We start from the raw sequence: 12,931 nt of genomic DNA on the forward strand, positions 1-12,931 counted from the left end.
GGACAAGAAATCCTTGACATGTCTTAACACTGAAGCATGCAAATTCCCACCTAGAGTCCAAACTAATTTTAGCACCCTTCCTGCATTACATCAGACAAGTACTAGCAAGCAGGATCACGCTCTCCGAAGTCATGCACAGTGCTTGGCCCCACCTCTAGGAGTCTACTCATTAGCTTGATCCTCAGCAAAGAAAAACTCTGTGCACAAGCAGCCACTCACACACAGGCTTCCATGCAAAACATATGCACTGGTGCAAGCCTACTGGTTGCATGTCTTTCTTTGCAGATAACTACACTCATGCAAGGATATTTAGCGGTCCTGTTCCCTAGTACTCACCTGATACTCTCTTAAAGTGAGCGACGCAAGTCCAAATGAATAATGCATGTTCTAGGGCTATCAGGTGTATTCTGGAAGCCTTTCTCTCAGTCCTAAATGCATAACAGTAGGCAATGCTGAATATCAGGGGAAACTTTCTGTTAGAGTGGTACGACAATGGAACCAATGACCTAGGGAGGTGGTGGGCTCTCCAACACTGAAGGCATGCAAGAGGCAGCTGGACAGCCACTCCTATGTGTGCTTGGATTCCTGCACTGAGCAGGGGGTTGGATTCAATGGCCTTTTAGGCCCCTTCCAACTCTACTATTCTATGATTCTATGCTCATACTCAGGAGTATTATTATGCTGCCCAGCAGCTATACAGAAAAATAAGAATATCTACTACATTTCAGTGCAGACCTTTTTAGAAAATGTGCAAAATGTAGAAAGGATTGGGGCCTCCTCTGAACCTCAGGTGCTATTTCTTGTAGAAACACAATCAATTCCTCCATACAGCAATCTTCCTTTTAAAAATAACTTTTGAAGAGTACTAGATAAATTTCTCCCAGGCATGCAACATGACCTCCATCTAAAGAGAGCTTGGTTTTTTGTTGGAAAAGAGATTTGCCTCCAAGAAAACCTTGCAATTAATACCTATCTGAAATACAGCACATCAGGTTCAAACTCTCCGTCAGCCTCAACTTTGCACAAAAGCCTCCAAGGCACACTGTTTTGTTTACTCATTTTTATATCAATAAACCTTTGATGCAATTTACTACTGTTTTCATGGTGGCTATTAGCAGTAATAATTAAAGGACTACTGGCTATGGAATTTTGCAGTTTGAAAATTGGCCTTATTTATGTTTACGATTCCTTCCTACTACTAAACAGCCTGGAGCACCAAAAAGCAAATGAAAAAAAAAAGAGAGACAATGAAACTGTGTCTGTGTGTAAGCTTCAGCAATCCTTTGCATTGGATACTCAACCCTGCAGCGGCTGCTTCTACACAACCTCCTGTTTGTTACACAATCTCAAAAAGCGCACAGGATTAAAAAAAATGGCAGTGCACTAGACCAGGGGCTCCCAAACTGTGGTCCATGGACCACCAGTGGTCTGCAAGCTTCGTCCAGATGGTCTGCGGCATGTCTGCATTAAATATCCATACTGACTTTTAGCTGAACTTGCATTGCTTTTTACTATCTGAAGTCTTGTTACTGAAGTCTGAAGTCTGCAGAATGCACAAACAATAAAATGCAATATAAGAAGCAAAGGAAGCCATGCAAACACAATTAAACATCATCACAGCATCTAGCACAGCACATTGCAACTGCTACAACAGACAGAAAAATCATTAAGTGGCCCACCAAGACCATCAGCAAGCTTCAAGTGGTCCATGGGGGAAAATGTTGGGGAACCACTGGGCTAAAAATAAACTATACTACCAAAATGCTGCCTTGCAACCAACCAGTGCACCAGACCCCAACAGACACTTCTGAGAGCAGCAATGGCCTGGATGTGTCAACCCCAAAGGAATTCTCTAAGAATGAACAGGCCAGTCAAACACCGCTTGCCAGCTGTGTAACACGGCCAGTGCTTGGCAGCTCCCTCAGTTACTCTGTCCACTTTTGCCTCTGGCATGCGGCCCCCAGAAGGTTACCCAGGAAGGAATGTGGCCCTTGCGCTGAAAAAGGTTCTTCACCCCAGTGCCATTGCAAACCCACCATTGCATACAACCTCCTACCTAGGCAGTATAACTCTGGTTACCATATTGTGGTTACCTTCACAGACGTGGCAAAGGAATTAACCACAGCAGGCCTAAACAACTTTTTTTGGAAACATAGCACCCTTGGCATGTATGGGGCTTTAAAAAGTAAAAGAAAGAAGCCTGCAGGGAGCTCACAATCTAAAATTCAATGAAGCAGACGGAAGGGAATAAGGGGAGGGGAGGGAGGGGTACACAGGGGAAGAATGTGATTGCTTCGGTAGCACATATTTGCAGCTCAACAAGACAAACAGAGCCCGCTAGCCAGCGATGAAAGGTGGCCCATCAGGGGCTCAAATAGGCTTCCTGTTTCTCAGTGACTCCTTAGTATGGCAAAACTAGCAGAGCTGCCAAGCACCTGAAAGTGTACATGGGCTCCTGCTCATCCTGGTAGATCACAGATTGTACAGGCCTAAAACTACAAGATGAGGATTAGTTCACCAAATTATGTCACCACCCCCTAGTTGCGCACAAGAGCCCTGTGGCTGACCTAGGATTCCTCCCTAAATCTGTAACAATCCCTTCCCATTTGTCTCTCTCCTTTGCGCATCCTCACCCAGGGGGAGCTGTAAAGGAAAAGCGAGAACAAGAATAATCTGTTGTCATTAATGAATTGACTCAGTCATGCTGTTAACAGCCCCATTTAATTGTACAACAGTATTTCCTTGGCAGTTCCTCCCACTCTAATGCAATAACAATCCTCTACAGCATCCCCAAAGAATTACACAGGCTCAGTTTACCCGTGTCGCTATACTCTTTCCCTGAAGCCGCTCTCCAAAATACTATCCACTTGCCTCACTGTGCTCTGTGATTAAGCATACAGTCAAGATTAGCCTAGTCAATATCCATCACAGCTTTCATGCACAACCACAGACATGAGTTCAAATAAAGAAATAACACAGTGCCAAGATGCTAACTAACAATACTCTCATTACTGGCAAAGTTGCCATTAATCACAAGCTGATGGGTCAGAGCTGTGCATTCCAGCTTCCCTCCCTGCTTTGTGGCAAAGGAATGAAGTGCTATTTAGCTTAGGAAGCTAGCAAGAAAACATCACCTAGCAAGTCAGATGCACAAGGCCTCTTTTCGGCAAGGCACACAGTGCTCCCAGGTTTTACGATGTCTGAAACAAGTGGTACCAAAATCATGTGGAAAACCTGTGACGTTGCAAAAACCAAATAATCCTTCACGGTTGTATAGCGCTTTTAAGGCTTCATGCTTCAGATATGTTATTTGGTTACAATCCTAACAACCACCCTGTAAGGGAAGTAACACTGCTATTTATTTATTTATTTGTTTCATTTTTAGACCGCCCATAGCTAGTAGCTCTCTGGGCGGTGTACAAAACAGATTAAAAATACAATATTATAATAAAATCAATCACATATATCAACAACAATATTAAAATAAAACGTAGACATAAACATTAACATTAAAAACATTAAAAAGATTAAAAAGCAGATGGAGATGCATATTGCAGATGCATATTGCAGATGGAGAGACTGAGGCCGAGAGAGTATAGCTTGGGGGGGGGGGAATCTGTCAAGGAGAAGTTTTTGGGGGGTCATGGGTTGTCAAGATGTGGATGAAAGAAAAATGCAAAAACAAATATAGTCTTCTTTTGCATTGGCAGAATATAATGGTGCTGTTCATATTTCCTGGCCATTTATAACAATTAACTCAAACATTTGTCTAGGCAAGATATACCTAGCCAACCAGGGTTGGAATGTCAGCCTTCCCCAACCTGGTGCCTTCCAGAGGCTTTGGATTCCCAACTTCCATCAGCTCCCGCCAGCATGGCTAATAGATAGGGAATGAAGACGCTCCCACACGAGGTAGTGACGGCACCAACTTGGATGGCTTTAAAAAAAGGATTAGCCAAATTCATGAAGGATAAAGCTCCATGGTGTGGTGCCAGTGTGGTGTAGTGGTTAAGGTGTTGGACTATGACCTGGGAGACCAGGGTTCGAATCTCCACACAGCCATGAAGCTCACTGGGTGACCTTGGGCTAGTAACTGCCTCTCAGCCTCAGAGGAAGGCAATGGTAAACCCCCTCTGAATACCGCTTACCATGAAAACCCTATTCGTAGGGTCGGGATAAGTCGGGATTGATTTGAAGGCAGTCCATTTCAAAGCTATCAAAGGCTGCTAGTCTTGATGGCTTAGTTCTATTCTACTGTCAGAGGCAGCATGTTTTTGAATACCTGGTCTGCCTATTATTATTCAAGAGCACGGATGGGGAACCTGTGGCCCTCCAGATGTTGCTGGACTACAGCTCTTATTACCCCTGACTACCAACATCGTTGCTCATGCCAGCTGGAGCTGCTGGGAATTACAGTCTAACAATATCTAGAGGGTCACAGATTCCACATCTCAATCCAAGAGTCTATTTTGTCAGTCCGGCTGGTTATCCTGATGTTCCCAGGCTCAATACCTGCTTGATATTGTTTTTAGATTTTTAAGGTCTAGGTATTGTACGCCTATTTTGTACGTCGCCCAGAGTGGCTGGACAGCAAGGCAGATGGGCGACTAATAAATTCAATAAATAAATAAATAAATAAACAAACAAACAAACAAATAATGATATTTCTTAAGCCACACGTCTTGCTATGGGTTCTCATCAAGTGATTAGGCCCCCTTGATTCCAATGAAACATGATTCATAGAAGCTTCTGAACTATAAGTCCATCATCCCTGACCATTGGCCATAATGGAAGTTGGGGTCCAACAGCATCTTCAGGGCCACAGGTTAGCCATCCCCTGTCCTAGATGAATTAGACACAAGCATTATAGCTAAAGCATTTAAGGCTCTGCAACGTCTCGGAACACTGAAAACAACCTAACCCTCATCCGGAGTTGGGGCAGGTTCCAGGGATTTTGTGCCACTTCTTTCCACTCCACTCACTGCTCAGTTCCCTTTCCCACTCCGTCATCCTGTTACAGAGGTCCTTGTATACTGCAGCACAGAAACGCTACACTCCAAATGATACCCACATACATAACAAAATGTTGTTGGAGTGCAACCAGGTGCTCAGGTTCCCTCACGGTGGCTGTGGTTAACCGATACCTGAATAGTCATTTTATCCTTTGACATCAAAGCAATGCCCAAATGCTGGCAGCATCCCAAGAACACACTGAAGGAAATCAATGTGTAAAGAAGCCACCCTCTTTTCTTTTCCTTTCCCAAAGTAACTGTTCAATCCAATAACCAGGTTCGGAAGGAACCCGAAAAGCTCAGAAGGAACCTGGAAACATCTTCCAAGAACCCAAAGAGACCTGCTTCAAAAGCAGTTTATGATAAAGTATCAGATTTTGAAAGGGAATTAACAAAAGAAAAAGTCAGGAGGGTGGCATTCTTTCAGTCAAATAATAGCGTAAGATTAATTAGGTAAAAATCTTTAACTGGCAAAAAAAAAGCACCCCAATTGATTGAGCAATACATTTTTTGGGGGGGGGAAGTTAGGTACCTTTCAATACAAGTACTTTTAAAAACTGCAGATGAGAGGCACCGTATTAGAAGAGGTGATCTCCCTTCACTCTCACACTGATGGAAATACCTCCAAGGTGATATATATGCTGTCTTTTTTCAAAGGAAAGTTTTTTTAAAAAAAAAAACATATTGTTTTAGCCATATGCAAATCTATCCAGATTTAGTGGCTTAAATCTCATTTGACTAATCAAAAAGATTTCTTTAATTGGGTAACATTAAAATTCCCCTGGATTAGCACACACCTTTGCATGAGCTAAACATCCTGGATCCTGGCCAGTGTTAACAACCAACTCATTATTCTAAAGGTTCTTCAATTCCACCATGTGGCACTGCAATTTGTAATAATTTTGTTACTGAGTAGTGCACCGTACATGAGAATATTTGTTATGAAGGCACTTGAAAATGGTCCAGTTGCCAAAACTATGGGGAATCTGTCTCTGAATAGCTCCTGAATGGACCAAGTGAGAATGTGTGTGTGTGTGTGTGTACACACACATATTGTTATTACTGATTTGTATACCGCTTTTCTGCACAAATGAGCCCAAAGTGGCTCACAACACAAAAGAAAAAACGCTTATCAATATAACATTATAACAACAGTCTAACATCCATTCAAACACAACATAACAATCCAAACCAAGGAATTCATTTTGATAATATAAATGTTATAACATTTAAGATACATTATGAAACAAGCTTTTAGAACATATGAACCAGAGGCAGACATTAAATAGATTTGCAGTACAGTGAAATGTCAACAAAAATATAAGCAGCAGCCAGATCTTCAAACATCCCAAATGCTGGACACAGGAAGCAGATTTCTTCACTCCTGAAGCAAAATGTTTTATCTCTTCCGTCATTGTAAAGGCCTGCGTTACAAGGCAGGGGGGCAGGACTTTAGGAGGGCAAGAGCATGCAGGCAGGGCTCAGAAAACAGCCCACCAGCACAGCTGAGTGGCCCCAGGAGCAGTCTCCTGTCCAACAAGCCTCCCGAGGTGGCGGAGTCCATGCCAAGGTGGCTCTTAAGCCTTGACCCCCAGAAATCATTCCCAAGAGCGCTGTCAGCCCCAGCAGCAGGAGTGGGCTCCCTCCTCCCCTGGTGCAAAGGCCAGTGCCACCAGGCAGGGAGAGAGGACCCCAGGAGAGTAACAGCACACAGGCAGGGCTGGGCAAACAGCTCACTCGCCCAGCTGAGCGATTCCAGCTGCTGCTTCCCATCCAACAAGCCTCTGATGGTGGTGGAGTCTGTGTCAAGCTGGCTCTTAAGCCCTGACCCCTGGAAATCATCCCCAAGAGGGCTGTCAGTCCAAGCAGCAAGGGCGCGCTCCCCCACACACATACATATATCTGCTGCGAGATTCCTGGAAGTGCAACAAGGTATGACATGAAAATAAGTTACATCTGAGCAATCAGATGATGACTCACATGCACAATCCAGGACAGAAATCTCCTCTTAGTCTATTAAAGCATTCTTTCCTTTTTACAGTTAAGCAAAAGTCGACTCTACCAAAATTATTTGGCTAATACGAGTTTTAAACTGGTACATGGAAGAATCTAACAAGCTGCAATATTTGTTCCAGAGCAGAGACATCCACATTGGGGGGGGAGGACATGGAATCCGCAGAATGGTCTACCTATATACTATTATTTCCATTAACATGTAAACTGGAAAAACTAATAAATCTTGGTAATTCACAAATACAACAACACCAGCACATTAGTGACAGGTCAGATAGAATTGATCCTAATGTGATGTCACAAAAGGTTTTAGCACCAGATTGGATTCTTGGAAACACTGTAGCATGTTGTGCTAAAGTTGTAACAGGATTCTTTTTAAAAACGAAACAAAACTTCATTCTAGTAACTAAAACATTATTGCAATATTTGCATTTTCATCACTTCACTTCTGCTGCAATGTAAGTTTTGAGGCTGGTTTTTTTCCCCACACACACATTTCTTCCTCCATCACCAGTCTAACAAAGAATTACATTGTTCTCCACACCTGAATATTTTGGCTGGCTTAAATTTAGCAGGGGAAGCTTTAGATTACAGCTTTACACATCTGACACCAGAGTAGGATAGATACTTTAAAAAAAAAAGCTTTTAAGAGGTGGTAGGTAATTAAGGAAGATGCAAGATTTTAATAGCACGCGTAGCAGATAGCAACGTAGTACCTTGTCGATTAAAAAAAAGCACAGGCACTTGGCAGATAGTGAAAACTCAGCAAGAAACATGGCAGCTTTTTGCCACTAAAGATAAAGTAAGCCATGCTTTTTAACAAATCCCACCCATAAATCCATGCAGAATACAGTGCCACAAGTTTACATTAGGAGAAGCCTGGGAAAGCCACAAATGGATGTTGCACAAATGCAGAATGAAATTCTAACAGAATTTTTAAGCAATAATGTTCCAAAAACAAAAGCCTGATTCCATGAACACATGTCCCAAAATGGATGTTTTTAACCAGGACCCATATATTTTTACCAGGACTGAACGGAAAAGGGTGCAAGTTTCACAAACATTTTTATTAGATTCAAAACAGTATCTCATTTTTTGCCATTTTTCAGGTCCACTTCAAAAGCCAGTGTGGTGTAGCAGTTAGAGTGTTGGACTACAACCTGGGAGACCAGGGTTTGAACCCCTATACAGCCATGAAGCTCACTGGGTGACCTTGGGCCAGTCACTGCCTCTCAGCCTCAGAGGAAGGCAATGGTAAACCACCTCTGAATACCGCTTACCATGAAAACCCTATTCATAGTGTTGTCTCCCAAATGGGTTTGTAAAAGGGGGGTTGTGGGTACAGCAGTATTTGTCTTCTCTGTCGGCTGTGTTATCTTAGACCAGACCTGAAGGATCAACCCGTAGCAATAGGGTCGCTATAAGTCAGGATCGACTTGAAGGCAGTCCATTTCCATTTTTCATAGGAGTGGTGGGGACCTTCAGGCACAGAGGCTGAAGGTAGTCCTCCAGGCCTCTCTATTTGCCCTTGGAACACTCCTTAAGTCACACCCCTCACTAGTGCTGCTTCCCATTGTTAGGATTTTTGGAATTAGGGATTTTGTATTTTGGCAAAGGTGTATGTATGTCCTAACATGACTAGATTGCTTCAGGAGCTTATCATGCTAGCAAAGAATATCATACCAATGTTGCTTAGTGGCTTCAACTGTACTGAATTAGTAACTAGTCAAAGTGGAAGAAAAGGGAAGTGAATGCAAACCTGAGAGCAGAGATGGGATGAATCAGCCTTCTATCCTATTGCTGATAAGCGAAGGAGAGTAGAAAATTGCAAAGTGTTGATGAAGCCGTGGACCCACTAAGGAAATCACAGATGGTCTTCAGACAATGGTCTAAGTGTGGTTTCAGTCAGAATTATTCTGAGCTCAAGAACAAGGAGCGTATTGACCACAAAAGGGAAGTAAGAATATTGAGTGAATATTGAGTAAAAATACCCTGAATATTGAGTAAAAACCCACACATGGAACTGGGAACTGGTATCATAGGTGGCACATGTGTTTGTGCTGGACCAATAAGATAGCTAGAAGTTTACCCCATTGGTAATGCTACAGAGGATTTGGCCAGGGAAATTGGAAAGCATGTACAGTAGGGCCCCACTCATACAGCGGGTTATGTTCCAGACCCCCGCCGAAAAGCGAAACCTGTCAAAAAGCGGAACTCCTTCAATAAAATGGCACCCAATGCCCGAAAAATGCAATAAAAGCGGAACAAGCGCCATATGTGGGGCCTTACTCTAATTTTAGCCACCATATTAGCAGAACGCCGAAAAGCAGGGGCCTACTGTATTTAATTAAATGCAGGGAAAGAATGGGGGGTCTTCTCTTCAAAATCCTGAAAAGAACCCCCTTCAAGGATGCAAACTGTCTTCTATTCTGCTTTAATCTTCTAAGTCTTTAAGCTCAGGCTGTGCGAGAAGGATTTAATGTGTTCATCAGTTTTTCTTCATAAGTAATAAAATTTTATTTATTTATTTATTAAATTTATACCCCGTCCCCATGCCCACAGAAGGAGCCCAATGCAGCAAACAAAAACACTAAAAGCACTAAATGCCTCGATCAACCTTTGGCTGTCTCTGTGTTGGTCTAGTTGGTGTGTTTGCTGAACCTCTCACCTACAGATTTGGGAGTTGTTTGTGAAGCTGTGACCCCTTTGAAGCTTCTGCATAGTCAATAGCTTTAAACCCTAACACCATCCCCCTTCATCTGGGGAGAGGGCTGGCTAGTATGCGTCCTTGAATTCTGATCATGTCTTTTGCTTGTCTGTGTGGAGGATAGAGATGGGTGTGTGAGCATGTATAGCTAGCATACCATACAAGGTAAAATTTACATCCATTGCTCCACTTACTCCAAGGGCCACTGTAATGTGGCCTTCGGAAAGTTGCACAGAAAGGAAAGTGGCCCTCAAGCTGAAACAGTTTCTCCACCCCTATTCTGTAGGCAGAGCTTGGAAGATTACTTTTAAAAAGTAATAAATTACAGTAACACGACCCAAAAAAGTAGTAATTACAGTTACAATTACAATTGCTCTGAAAGTAACTGATTACTTTACTTTTCCTCCAAAGTAATCACTACAATTACATTTCAGTTACTTTTAAAAAACACCTACAAGGTGCTGGCCTTGGCTGCTGCACATCTAAGTAGCCTAAAACAACATAAAAAATAAACAAACACATACAGAGGTAGTAGAATAATTATTTTTATTCATAAGATAGCAATGGTGGTCTCTCCACTGGTAAGGGTGGTGGGGAGGGAGGCTGAGGCCACTACTCAGATCTTTGCACGTCAAACCAAGTGCAACCCCTCCACTCAGCCAGCAAGCATAATCTCTCTCACTTAACCACCTCCCAGACTCTGCCCTGCCACCAACTAAGGGACACTCACCCAAGCAAACATTGTCCCCTGAGATGCAAAAAAGTTAAAATACTGCAAATGTAGCGCAGTAGCCAGACAGCATGGTGGAGGCCACTTTGTGTGCCAAGTGCAAACACAGTATTCACACACACACACACACACACATACGTTGTCATCTTTCACCTCCACAGTCCTTTATCTCCATTCTGCTGCTGCCTCCTTCTCCTCCTTTATCCATGTTCTTGACCTCCGGATCCTTTTTCCCTCCACTCCATTCTTCACCACCACTATCCATTTTTTAAAATAATTGTTTTCTTCACTCCACCCCGACTCACTCTCCAACTCCTCCCTCGTCATCTCCTACCCATCCACACAGCATGAGGAAAGAGCGACACTGCACAGAAGCCCAGTTTGAGGCACATGATTTTCATCCACAAATCAGAGGAGCAGAAGACTTCCCCTGCTCCCCCCCCAAGCAATGTCCAAAAGTAATTCTGGAAACATTACAATTACTCCACAAAAGTAGTAAAATTACTCCTAGTTCTATTACAATCAAAATGTAAAGGAATTACCTACTCGTTACTCAAAAAAGTAATGAATTACAAGTAATTCGTTGCTTGTAACTAGTTACTTCCAAGCTCTGCCTGTAGGAAATGGAACCAAGAGAGACTGGGATTGGTTCCTGAATCATATTATACGACTCCTCTCTTGCCAGCTCACGGAAAAAGCAACATGCTCCTGATTATTGGTGAAGACTACCCATGTGACCAGCCCAGAAAGGACTGCCCTCAGAAATGGACCCTCTGTGACATTTCACTCGCCAATTGGATGGAATCATTCTAGGAAGATGAGATCAGAAAGTTAAAATGGCACCCAAGCATCTGCTGCCAGAAGAAAATGAATGGTTGCAAATGGTATAAAAATAAGGGAAAACAAGGGGATTTTCAGGACACTGGATACTTCAAAAGCATGAGGTTTGCTGCAAAAATATTTACATGCAGACACTCAGCATAGCTGTAATTTTTTATACAACAACCAGAAATCTACATTTTTGTAGCATGTTTTATACAAGAAATTAGCCAACAGGAAACTGGATTACAGCATGAGAAAAGAGGAACTGTATCAAATAAATCCAAATAATAGGAGCACATTCGGGAGTAGATTTGCTCAAGGCCATCTAGGCAGAGTTATGGGCAAAGAAGAGACTGGAACCTGGCTTCATAATTTCATATCCAGTGTTGCATCCACTGCACACCTATCCATTCATTCCAAGCGACTATTCACTTGAATCTTTTGGACCATCACAAATGCTATTGGGATACGAATACAACATGCTGTCATAGACGACTGGAGAACTTGAACAAACGACACACACATGTTTCCTGTCCCTTTAAAAAAAAATCTGCAGTGTTCTTTGGAAAGAGCACATAGGGACCCTTTACAACCAAGGCCTTTAGTGCTTTCAAATCTGTTTGCTGGCTGGCACTTAATCTCATCACTTTACTACGGGTGGGACCAATGGGGAGGCTCTCCCATAATTTAACACATCAAAGGCTCACAATCATGTGAAAGTAAAACAGCTCACATGACAACCCAAGGTAGAAGCCTTCCATCACCTAACATAAAAGGACAAAGGAACAGAAGACCCATCATCCAGAGCAAGCAGAGCCTATTGCCTATTAAAAGAGATATCTTCAAGACTTCTCTGGCAAGAGAGAGCAAAGGGAGAGGAAGTCCTCCTTTCAAGTGGATTATTCCAGGCACGTTGAGGCAGACTGGGCTACTGTCAAAAACTGCAATGGATTTCCAACCTAGGCAAAAATGTCTAGTTCAGTGGTTCCCAGGCTCTTCTCTCCATGGACCACTTGAAAAGTCTTGGCAGCCCACTTAATGGTTTTTCTGCCAATTGTAGCAATTGTAATGCACTGTGCTAGGCACTGTATGATTTTTAATTATATTTTACTGTCTTTTTCGCATTGCAATTTGTATTCTACAGAGTTCAAATAAAAATATACAAAAATACTGAAATACAAATTTGTATACAAAATGCAAAAATAACTCAAATACAATAAAATACAGTGTGAGAAATAAAAGAAGCAATAAAAATACAACTAAAAATTAACATGAATACTTAATATGGACATGCCATGGACTACCTGAATGAAGCTCACAGACCACTGGTGGTCCACAAACCAGTTTGGGAACCTCTGCTCTAGATGTAAATGTGACCTTCAAGTAAATGTGTTTTATCTCTGCCTGTGCTAATGTAACCCTCTTTGCAGAGACAGACAGACAGACAGAAAGAGAGATTTGAAACAGGAGGAATTCTCTCCTGCCTCTTTATTATTTAACAATTGATTGCAGCTCTCAAATTGATCTGCTCCCAGTAATCACACACGAACAGCAGCAGTGGCAGATTCTTAAGGCAAAGGTGGAGAACTTGTGGTCTTCCAGATGCTGGGCTCCAATCAGCCCCAGCCAGCATGGCCAGTAGTCAAG

General features: G+C 42.5%; 1 protein-coding gene across 1 annotated transcript in view; it reads right to left on the reverse strand.

Annotated features, from left to right (window-relative positions):
- Nucleotides 1–12,931, reverse strand: part of EXT1 (exostosin glycosyltransferase 1) — a 326,984-nt gene that overhangs the window by 288,740 nt on the left and 25,313 nt on the right. The gene's annotated exons all lie outside the window — the stretch shown is intronic.

This window comes from Rhineura floridana, chromosome 1 (genome assembly GCF_030035675.1).
Source record: "Rhineura floridana isolate rRhiFlo1 chromosome 1, rRhiFlo1.hap2, whole genome shotgun sequence".
NCBI classification, from domain to species: Eukaryota; Metazoa; Chordata; class Lepidosauria; order Squamata; family Rhineuridae; genus Rhineura; species Rhineura floridana.